We start from the raw sequence: 12,653 nt of genomic DNA on the forward strand, positions 1-12,653 counted from the left end.
TCCAGGTAACAGTAGTAGGTGGAGGAGAAAGGGGATACCAGCATGCTAACTGACCGTTTGCCAAGTTTTACTTTTCTCCTTTTTGAGGAAAGAAATGTAAGGGATGGAAATGGGGTGAGTAGAAAATGCTTACCAGAAGCCAGCGGTAAATGAAGCTCTGGCTACAGCCAACTGTAAAGTTTTTTTTCTGGTTTATAAAACAGTGAATTTGGACTCTAGGCTGCCATTCTGATTGTCCTTATGAGGGTGAGCTGAGCCAACAGCTTCTTGTTTTAAAATATCTTTTCCATAACTAACAAAAACCCGCATAGTTTCTCTATAACTGCCGCTGCAGACTGATATTAGTGGTCTTGCTTTGAAGTTAGAAAACATGGAAAACTTCTGTCTGAGCCAGCCTGATGATGTGTTTGTGCTTTGTACTGCTGTTCAGCTCAAGATGTCACTCCTTGGACCGGCCACGATTGGCATGCTGCTGAAATTGTGGATTCAGGTCTCCGCAGAGAATCGACCTGAAAAGCAGAGTAAATTAGGTCTTTCAGAGAGCCCTCCTGCTTAAAGTAGGTTAGTTTTGGAAGCAGGTTAGTCTACTTATCACTAGCATGGGGGTCTCTGTGCGGTTCTGAAATCTTCCATGAGGATGTATCCAGAAAGTCAGACTTAGGACTAACTCTGATTGATCTGAACAGCAGAGATCAGTTACAGGCAATAAGGACTCATTTCCATCCTCCTTGTCCAAGAGAAGTCGATTTTCAATCATGTTTCCAGAAATTGGTAATGGATGGTATAGTAGGGAAAATACAGATGCTAGACCACAGTAGAGATGCAGGAGAACAGAGAATGTAGAATTTGTGTGTGATTACAATTCTGTGTGCCTCTCAGTGCTGGGTAGGAGTTATTTAGTCCACAAAGATGGTGAGTTAAACCAGGGCTGCAATTTGATGAGGCCAGATAAATTGACTCAGCAGCTCATATTTCCCAGCACCTTCTGCTCCTTTCCTTGCTCCTTGCTCTGGGCTCCCTGTGCTCATTTTGCATCAGCTGCAGCACTGTGACTGACCACCAAACCCCTGTGATGGAAGGCTCAGAGAAGACAGATATTCCACATTTTCTTTCCTGGCGACTGGGGTTGCCTAGTGTCATGACAGTGAGCATACAGGCACTGGCAATGGGAATCACTTCTGTATTTTAATTTAACTCTGTGTTGCAATTGCTATACTGTGCTTGTATTGTGATTTCAGTACATTGTTGTATCACTGTGCTAAATCAAAATCCCATGTAATGTCAATATCTGCAAATAAGTAAATTTGGTATTAAACATTAAACCGTCACCATGTATAATATATAACAGAACACAGTGAGAGAGTATTGGACCCTGACAAGCACCCATGACATCCCGCTATGAGTGGATTTAGTTCATTAGCATTGCAAAAAAATATCCTTACAAAAAGAAGTGGATGGTTTTCTGTCAACTCAGTGATGCTGAGTTTTCTCAGGGACATGTTTTATGGGAGTTGTGAGGCAGGGGACAGGGTGGAAGAAGGGCAAAAGCAAGAAAGAGGAATAGATTGGGAGAGAATAAGACAAGTCCCTTTGGCTGTAGTGATCAACTAAACTGATTCAGTTGCTTGTGAAATCATAGCCTAAGTTCCTATTTTTGAGGGCTAAGACTGTGCACCCAGGCATTTTCTGTTGATATGTGGTAACTTGCGATAATTGGAGCCCTAAACCTTGAGCGCCGAAACAAGGTCTGCAGCAAGAAGAAATAAACTATGGCAGAAAGTATTGGACAAGGCTTTGCAGGTCATCAATCCCAGTCCTTTCACAGCAGAGCATTGTGAAAATAGAACATTCTTGAGGGCAGTTATGGTCATATTTACTCCTCAACAAGCAGATGTTTACTCCAGAAGTTAAAATATGGACATTGTGAGTACAACCATGTGAGAAATCACAATGATGCTCCCAGCTCTCTCCAGAGACTGGTCATTCTGGCAGAGTCAGGTCCCCTCAGCTCTCATTTGTAAGTGCAAGACCAATACTTCTATTGTGCATGATCAAGTCCAGACAGGACCTAGAGAATGAGAAATAAAACAGAATAAGTTGATGAAGGAGGCATTCACTGTAGCACATTCTACTTTCAAACATATTCACTAATAATCAGCCAACTTCTCAATCTTTTTTGTTTATAACACTTCCTGCTCAACGCAGGACTGGCTCTGGTCTGTATTATAGAACAATCCTGGCAGTCTTTGTTGTAAAGGCACAGCTCTTAACAGCACTGTGTGCTCTGGACCCACTGAAAAAAAGTGTACAAGCACAGATTAGCTGCTGGACAAGTATTGTTGTGCTTAACACTTGTAAATTTGCTTCCTAAATATCTTACAGAAGAGCAGATGTGAGTCATACTTAGTAGTAATGTGGTTGTCACCCTTGACGCAAATTCTTTATAATTTGTTTTGTTTTTTTTTCTTTTCCTGCTTCTAGATCTGTGCCAGTGAATGCAGAAGTCTTTCTGTGTGCATTGCATTTAGCATTTAACACTGAGCAATCATAAGACGTAACCTTTTTATTCCACCATCACTGCTGCTGCTGCATTACATTCTTTGTTCTATGATGATTTTGCTTTGTCCGTTATAAGCAGCTTCCTGAAATCAGTTGTTCAACTTGCAGAGTTTCCTTCTCTTTCCCTTGTCCCAAGCAAGTCACTCAATCTTCATTTTTAATTGCACCAGTTTGTTTACATTTAACTCTAACATCAGTTACTAGCCCCAAACAAAAGGCCAGGATGGACTTACAGGATCCATGATGTTCTTGGTTTTCAGAGGTGGGGAGCAGCTACCAAAATGTCTTAAAAGCACATAAACCAATCTCCAAATCTAATGGTAGCCGTACCACAATTATCGTTCTAAATTAACGGAATGCTCCAGTTACAGAGCTAGAAGCAGGAGTCTTTACTGTGGGCTGAGACTTCCTCTTTTCCTTGCATTTCCCTTTTAATTATGAAAAAACATGGTATGCATTAAAAAAAATAATTGCTTAAATCACTACCTCTGTGCAACAATTCAGACCACAACTACTTCATATTCTTTTAATCAATAGTCTGCTAACTAGGAAACATATAAGGTACATAAAACATTATTGAAAAAGAAGAAGAGAAGCGAAGGGAAGAGGAGAAAGGTACTAAATTGCCTTCAGTAATATTTTCAAGGTGCTGTGTTTAGTCATAATGCTCACCAAAAACTGTTTCTCACCATCTTAGTTAATATTCTTTGTTTCCTTTAAATATTCTTTGTAAAAGCTGATTAAAACAGAATTAAGAGGCTTCTCTATTTAAGTACTTCTGGATTAAATGAAAGAAAATGAAAGATCTGCTTTATAATTGCTTACCTTTACATCTATGATATAAAAAACATTTTTCTTTTTTAGGTTCTGATTGCTAATCTAAATTCTGAGTATGACTATCTGCTCCTTTTTCTGACAATATTTTATTATGCATAAAATTGTCATAAAGACAGTGAACTTAAACAAATTTTGCTAATTACAGTAACATAAGCAGGGAAAATATTGTCTGTCCTTAAATAGATGATAGATTCCTTTAATAGCGAATAAGAGAAAGGATTCAATCAAATCCCATCCTTCATTTCTGAATGTGAAAGAAGCTCAAATTAGCTTCCAGATGTAAGGTTTGTAGTTTGTTCCTATTTCCTTAATAGAACAAATATGAATCTTGGCGCAGATCAGCCATAACTCTAGGTTCTGATCCAAAAATTTGTGGAAGCATGTGCTTAACTTCAAACTTATGAATAATCCCATAGATCCCATAGTTCAGGCACTAAATGTGGAACACAGCTTTGTGGGTCAGGTGTATTCCCAAGTTGAATAATCAAAGTCCAAAGTCATCATCTACTTTTCTTCATAGATGAACTACATGAAATGTACAGTGTAATAGATTCTCATAGAGAAGCTGCAAATCTGCCCCAAGATGCCTAACAAAAATATATTAATAGATAAAAATACATGTGTGGATGAAATGACTACAGGAATTCACACGAAACAAAGAATTATGTAAGGGGCGATTCGCCCCACTTATGTGCCTGGTGTCATAGGACTATGCTTATTTTTATATTCAGTTTTCTTTAAGACAGTAACAAAATGATCTGGCAAAACACATTTCCAAATAGATCTTTTTTTGGCAAGAGTCTGGAGTGAAGTCCTCTGAGAGGGGAGACAGTGCAGCCTGAGAATTTTGGTTCCCTGTCTGCTTAGGAGGCCTCCTTGCATTCCTTGTTTCCCACTCAGAACAAAATTTTAAAGTTGCTGAGGCAGCTTCTTGCAGTCCCTCTGCCTGAGAGGGAGGGAATGTGTGTTCGATTCTCAGCCCATTGGACTCAGAAGAAAATCACTTGCTGGCTTCAACAGTCTCATTGGATTTGACTTGTCCTCCTCAAATTAATAATTTATCTGCTGAAAAATCTGCTGCCTGAAAGTGAGACATACTGATACTTAATTTGAAATAGTTGTGGAAAAACACTGGGTCCATCTCCCAGTTCCATTGAACACAGTGGAACACTATTTCCAAAGCAAGTCCATGGTACCAGGGTTGCATTAGCATGTAGCCGAGTTTCCTCCTTTCAAGGAAAACTTGATTCTGTAGACCAGGACATCTGAAAATCCAAAATGTGTCAAAGAAAATAAACAAACTTTCAAGAGTCTAAATGTGGTAAACTGAACTCCTCCCACGGCCCATTAATTTTTATGTTTAAGTCTCAGCAATTCTGCTGTTCAGCTGATACCAGAAACAGGGAGCATTTGAAATATAACAAGAAGAGGGTGCTTTTATGAGATTTCCAGACCAATGCTGCAGATCCAATGGACTGGCATCCAAACCTTCAAGTGCACATCTGAACGTACGTGTTAGGACAGAGGTCCACTACTTTTCGACTACAGGTTTCCCCTTTCCTTCTTCATCTGTTTATGAAGTATTGAGAACAGAACGTCTGTTTTAAATTAATAACTTGACCATTGTTTTGAAGCCAGACTATGTAATGTTCTTTCTTTTTGGTTTTTTTTTCCCTATTCTCTAAATTTTTTCTTCCACTTTATAACAGCAATTTCTTCTGTGAGCAGCAAAGTTAATGAAGTCCAGTTTCCTATGAACTGTCTTTTGTCCCATGGACACTTCGCTAGTCAAAGACAGCATACAGAACTATTTATATGCGGTGTCATTACTGGCAAATTTGTACGGTCTCTGGCCATGCCACTGTGGCCAAATGGAGTTAATTCTGCCTGCCTTTCCCCAGTGGAGACACTAATTTGGGCCTTTCTCCCTAACCCCGCATTTAGTTTGAAGGAATTTTGAGTCTTGCATGCCTCCTTTAAATAAATCGCTCAAGAGGTTCAAAATACATTTGAAAATAGGGGGTTGCAGGCAGATATCAGATAAACAATATGGTTACATCTCTAGAAAGCTGTTCTCCACCCCTCCTACCCCCCCGGCCCCAAGACTAGTAATTTCAGTAGATTAAACAGGTATAAACTTCTCAGAGAGTTACTGAGAATGGACAAACCAGTTTCAACAGCAGTTACTGGAAATATCTTCGTTTGTTTCCAAGAGATATGAAGGAAGTCATAAGGGGGAAGAAATCTTTATCTTTCCTCCTACTCTTGTCAAAGCTGAAACCTTGGAGGAATTTAGTACAGCCTGTACCAAACTTGTTAGTCTGTAAAAATAGCCTAAACCTGGGCTAGTGGTATGTTTCTGCAGTTGAACTGAGCTGTTAGAGTAAGACTGATGTCAAGATATAGAAAACACTTGGCAGCTCATTCCTTTCAGAAAATGCATTCACTTACCTTAGGTCTGTATTTCAGATTAGACTCTGTTAGCTCTACAGGTGATCTTTAAACACGGATACTTTGGAAGTATGCTTCAGTAAGCTGTGGCAGCTAAAACGCTTCTCCATCAGGTCCAGTTGTGGGGATTCCACCTCCGGAGTCACCCGACAGTAAGGGCTTGATGTGCTCAAGGCTCAAGGCTTCCCAAGGGACACCAACCCTTTTTTGCATGTGTGCTGGTTTTGGCTGGGATAGAGTAAATTTTCTTCACAGTAGCTGGTGTGGGGCTGTGTTTTGGATTTGTGCTGGAAACAGTGTTGATAACCCAGGGATGTTTTCGTTCCTGCTGAGCAGTGCTTACCCAGAGCCAAGGGTTTTTCTGCTCCTCACCCCACCCCACCAGCGAGCAGGCTGGGGGGGCACAAGGGGTTGGAGGGGACACAGCCGGGACAGCTGACCCCGACTGACCAGAGGGATATCCCAGACCATGGGACGTCATGCTCTGTAATATAGAGCTGGGGGAAGAAGGAGGAAGGAGGGACGTTCGAAGCGATGGCGTTTGTCTTCCCAAGTCACCGTTACGCATGATGGAGCCCTGCTGTCCTGGAGATGGCTGAACACCTGCCTGCCCGTGGGAAGTGGTGAGTGAATTCCTTGTTTTGCTTTGCTTGTGCGCGGCTTTTGCTTTCCCTATTAAACTGTCTTTATCTCAGCCCATGAGTTTTCTCACCTTCACCCTTCCGATTCTCTCCCCCACCCCACTGTGGGGGAGTGAGCGAGCGGCTGCGTGGGGCTGAGCTGCCGGCTGGGGTTAAACCACGACAGCATACTACCATGCATACTTAAAGTAAGCCCATGAAGAACAACTACACTTCTTATTTTCTGACTGAAGGCATCTTTGGGTACTAGAAGAATTATTATGAATAAAGCTTGAAACTAAATTTTGTTTCATATACATTTCACTTCTAACCTTCATGGTTTTCAGTGACTCCTTTTACTTCACTGCAGTGAAGTCTTTCTCTAAGCTTCCTAATTAAACAAACTCTAAGCCTGGCTGGTCTCACTGTACTGGAGAGCACAGTGGCAGTAACTGGTGCTGGGCTAGCTGAGCAAGGTTGGCCACGCACCTTCTCAGCAGAGACAGGACAACACTCAGCTCTTTCGCTTTCAGTACCTGAGTAGTACTTATCCACTGCACTGCCAGCAACAGCTTAAATGTCAATAACATTTCCAAATTGTGGATTATGGTTCAGGATAGTTTGCAGATACTGAATATTATAAACTAAGGTAAGGAAGATGCCCAGTAAAATCTACAGGAAGCACAGCTAAGCAGTCACAGATACATTTTTTTTTTAATCTGGTTTTTTTCTTCTGTTTTTCCTGAAGCAGACCTACATCAGAAAAATGAGTTCATTGACTATAGGGAGGAAACCAGGCTTCAACAGAGTGAAGATATGCATCAGCTGAAAATTCTGGCTTCTGCAAATGAGTTATTTTATAAGGTTAAGTCAGAGTTTCCATCAACGCAACCATATTTTTGTCAGTCAATCACAAATATTTTCCTATTGATGTGAGTCTGCAATTTGTTCAGAATTTACTAAACAAATAATAATAGCAAGTCAAAAGAAAATGCCTCAGCCTAACTTCATTTTAGTCTGCCTCTATGCCTCCATGTTTCTGATCTGTTTTCAGTTTCAGCTTTCCATTTGAGATATTATTTGAGCATAACTTCTGACAAACAGCAGTGTTGAGCCATAGGCTTTCTCTGTCTTCACACTAATACCTATAGGTTTTTATCCAAGCTATGACATCTCTCTGTGCAATGTAAATATACCCTAATTATCGAATTTCCACTTGTGTATCAACATTAGGGAGGAAATTGCAGTTCAGTGGCAATGAGCAATTCTGCCTGAGATGGAGCAGGATCCAGCTCACGTGCCCTTACCTTTGTCAGCTTTGGTGGTGTAATGCACTCTCCAGCACGTCATCTTTACCCCTGTATGCCTTAATACAGAGGTTGTGAATCTCCTAATGTTGCAAGTCTTTTTGTAGATGAAAATAGGTCATATGAACATGACATTGAAGGGTTCTGACTAAAATCCTGTTATAACGCTTACCATTTCTGGAAGAGGAATAGTTGTTTTTAGAGAAATCACTGTCGTGTATACTACAGGGGTGCACGTGTGGAAACAAGGCAGAGAAAAGTCAATCTAATAACAGAGCAGTTTATAAGATGGGAGCAGTGGGAAAAGAGAAATAAAATGGCAGCTTTTCATGAACCATAACTGAACGCTCAGAGGACAAAATAGAAAGATTATTGTTTGCAGATGTGATTGTGGCAGTAAAAGAAGGACATAATAAACTGACAAACAAACCAACCACTCTTATTTAAAATTGCTACAGAATTCCTCAATAATCATCCCAAAAACTGCAGTGTACAATTGTCATATTGATAGGGTAATTACGGTGACTCTTGTAGTAAAACCTTTTTGAGTAACTATGCTTTGAGAATGTTATTGCAGGAAGTTTTAGACTGTTTTAATAGGGAATGAACCAAAGTAAAGTGGTATGGATAGACTGGGAAAGCAAATCAGTATAATAAAAAACAAATGCCAAAAAATGTTGGAAGATAATCATGGGTCGTTAAATATGTCCACATTTTCTCTGGAGAAAAAGACGACTGGGTGACATTCAAACACAATGTGCTACGCTGAAGAAAATTAAACCAGTACAATGTGTCAATAAGGAAGATGAAGGTACGGTTGTACCATGCGCTATCATACTTTGGTTAACCTGATCTAAGCTAGCACAGATAACGGTAGCTGTTGAGATGTGACAGTATCAGCTTTAACACATGCTAGTAACCAGAGTATGAATTCTCCAGGAGATCTAGGTCAGTGGCGTAGGTGCTTTCACATGCTAGCTTCATGGTATGCCATCTTCTCCTGCTGTTCTTACCTGGACCAAGATTAGGCTACCCATGGCAGGCATCTGCCACAGTCATCCTTCATTTTGCTGGGCAGACATAGTTTCAGGGTGTAGTTCCTCTCGCCCATGGTTAGCTGTCTGAAAGCTAGGCATGTAAACAAGTAGTTTAGGTTCCGTCTTTAGTCAATGGGGAAGATGTGTCTTCCAGAGAGTGATTGATTTCATCCCAGAACAATTGTGCTGCCGGGGAAATGATCCAGTTGCCTAAATATAGGAGCTCAGTACCATCTGAGGTGCCCTACAGTATCTAAAACATGATCATGGGGCTGGCAGGCATAACACAGGACTTACAAGAAACCTTGCCCTTCTGGACAATCAGTAGCTGGAGGTCACGTTCCTATGGTGTCTAAACCAGCACTAGATGCCTATGTTTAGGCAACTGAAGCAGGCCTGGAGTATAATTTTCCTTCAGCCAAGGACTAGTTAGCAGGAAATTCTGTGCCAGCAGCACAGCACCATCTTAGATACAAAGGAGCTGTTTGTTTTCTGGGGGAGGAGGGAAGAGAAGTTTTTGTGTCACTAGTTTTCTGGTTTATTTCCAGGGAAAAAAAAAAAAACAAAACCAGGAAAAGTTCAGGACTGAAGCTTGTCCTGAACTACACTTTGTCTTGCTGTGTTCAGGGTAAGGAAGAGACTACAGAAATAGAATAGCTGTGGGGAGAAAAGTGTTGCTATGGAACAGATTAAATTAGATGGCAGAAGGGGGAGAAAGAAAGAGAGTTTGACAGAGTGAGAAGAAATACCTCACCCAAAAAAGGAACTTAGGTGCTGCAGTTGAGGCAGGTGACCATAAAGACTATGTCACAGCTGAAACACTGGGAAATTCAGAGGCTCGGACAGGAAAGACCTACAATAAGACCCTAGGAAGGACAGAAACCATGAGGTGGCAAAACAACCAGTAAACTGAACTGGCAAATTGGCACCCCAAATGGAAATAAGAAATTGAAAAGCAAAATTAGATTTATGAAAAGGAATAAAGAATCTTGGTGGAAAACCTATCTTGGCCAGACCAGATTTTGACAGGCTGCTTGAATTCTACAATATTGTATTTAAGGTAGAACAGGGACAGTGACAATGCAAATGCCTATAATATGCCCTTGTGGTGGCCATGAAAGCCATGCTTATTTTATCCTTGGCCCTGAAAGGATCAAAAAAGACCTCACTGCATTTTTCAGTGGAGTATTAATGCTAAGATCAATAGCTAAGATAGCTAGCATGGTATGAGCATGCTATGATAGACTACGAAGGCTAATGCAACTGCATCTCAAGAACTTCACTCTCCGCTGGCACTTTCAGATTCTCCAGCGATATTTCTACATTACCCACATCAGCTGAGGTTGTATGATGTGATTATCATTCACATTATTAATGCCTTGTCCCAAATTCTCAGATGCTGATGTGGGCCACAATGGGGGCTGGCTGGAACAACCTTGTTCTGGTTCTTATGCAATGGCAATCCAAGTGTCTGGGTAGGAAGGTTCACTTTACATGACCCTTGGTTCAGAGTCAAAAAGCAGTACGGCAGGTCACACTGTGCAGTACAGACATAGCTTAACTAAATGTGAACTCGAGGTCCAGAGTTGAATCCACAGTGAACGCTGTTCATGATGCATGATTTCATAAAATGTTTTAATAATCTTAAAAGTACTCTGACCACCTAGAAGGTCATAGGACTCCAGGCAGTGATTAGGACCTTAATTAGCTACATTTGTAGAAAATTCAGTATGAAAATAAAACCATATGAGAGAGAAGAAAGTTCCTCCTAGAACAAAAGGGCAGTGAAGATCTGAAGTTTTTTAGGGGAAATGAGAATGTGTTGCCCACCTTCTTCAAGCGGCAATCAAGGAAGAACTGTTATTGTTACAAGTAATCTAGAATAGAAAAGTCTGTAAGCATAAATACGTATGTTGTTAAGTAACTGGAAACCCAATAACAAGTGAGAATAAGAACAAAAAACTTTCTTTACTAGAACAAGCTTCCTGCTTCATTCTCCAGCTAGTATAGTTTTTAAAAAGAATACTGGCAATTTGGAAATGCTTAGGTTTCCCCAAGCACGAAGAAACCAGGGCACAGCAGAGTTACTGATGAATGTGTCAGGAGAGTGCACCTTCAGAACTGCAGCTGCTGGGGAAAACTGGGTGCACTAAACAGAGAAAGCGTTAAAAGAGAATCTTCCCTGATGGATACTGGTCACTACTCCTCTAGCAGGGGGTGACAGCCACAGTTGCAAGGGACTCAACGTTCCTTAAGCCATCTACATCACAAAGCAGACAAGAATATTCAAGGCCTCTACATTGCAATAGACATCTGGGATATGAAAAATCAATAGAGCTTTCCTTTGAGCCGCTCAATGATGTGTTTAAATTCACTGGTGCAACTAAGAGCAGAATCTAGTACTGCATTTTACTTATGTCTTTTACTACTGAGTGTGACCTGTACAGCAATTGCTATATACGGCTACATTTCAGTGATAATAGTGCTTAATACACTATTGCAAATAGTTATGAGGGCCTCAGTAGTGAACTGAAGAGAAAAACCTATGATAAAAAACCAAAATGAGTGTGTAGTGGGACAAGTCGGCCAGAGCTTGGTGTTAGATCTATGTACACCTTCTCTTTACAGCAACCTAATTGAAAATGACGACTAAAAAGCCATATTTTATTATAATATCTAATAGGATAGTAAGCTTTTTAAATAGATAAAATCAAAGTGATTAGGACAGTTGGAACAGAAATAGGAAGTGCTTATATCTAACTCTCCCCCTACGTACTCTGCAAGCAAAGCCCTGCTTCCAGGCTTGGTTTTAATTCACTCAGTGACTTTTTGAGTCTCAACAAACTCTTACCAGTCCCCTCTGGTCTGGTCTGGCCAGGGAACAGACCAGGGAACAGCCAGCCAGTCCCTAGAACAGATGAAAAAAACCAACAAACCTCTGGGCACCAGAGGGGCCTGGGCAGAGTTTGCTGTGACTAAGAAAGTCACTGAGCGAACTAAAACCATCTGTTGCTTGCTCTCATTGCAGTCCCACTGCCTCCCTCCATGAGCAGCAGGCTCCTGCTCCCCGCTGTGACTCCTTTCCTTTCCTTTCCTTTCCTTTCCTTTCCTTTCCTTTCCTTTCCTTTCCTTTCCTTTCCTTTCCTTTCCTTTCCTTTCCTTTCCTTTCCTTTCCTTTCCTTTCCTTTCCTTTCCTTTCCTTTCCTTTCCTTTCCTTTCCTTTCCTTTCCTTTTCCTTTCCTTTCCTTTCCTTCCTTTCATTTACTTCCTTTCCTTTCCTTTCCTTTTCCTTTCCTTTCCTATTCCTTTCCTTTCCTTCTTTCCTTTCCTTTCCTTCATCTTCCTTTCCTTTCCTTTCCTTTCCTTTTCTTCCTTTCCTTTCCTTTCCTTTCTTTCCTTTCCTTTCTTTTCCTTTTCCTTTCCTTCTCCTTTCCTTTCCTTCTTTCCTTTCCGTTTCCTTTCCTTCCGACTTTCCTTTCCTTCCTTTCTCTTCCCTTTCACTTCCTTTCCTTCCCTTTTCCTTTCCTTCCCTTTCTTGTCCTGTGTTCCTTTCCTTCCCGTTCCCTTCCCTTCCCTTCTTCCCTCCCTTTCCTATCCCTTTCCTTCCCGTTCCTTTCCTTCCTGCGTTTCCCTTTCCTTCCCTTTCCTTCCCTTTCCTTCCCTTTCCTTCCCTTCCCTTTCCTTCCCTTTCCTTTCCTCCCCACACCACGGCATGCTTTTCGGCTCCCCCGCTCTTCTCTCTCCCCTTCCCAAAGCGGGCGATACGACTCTATGGAAAAGTCATCTCTCCTTCCCTCCGGGCCTTTTCTTCCTAAAGAAACATAACGCAGGCTGAGAGGCCG

Source organism: Aquila chrysaetos, chromosome 2, assembly GCF_900496995.4.
Source record: "Aquila chrysaetos chrysaetos chromosome 2, bAquChr1.4, whole genome shotgun sequence".
NCBI classification, from domain to species: domain Eukaryota; kingdom Metazoa; phylum Chordata; class Aves; order Accipitriformes; family Accipitridae; genus Aquila; species Aquila chrysaetos.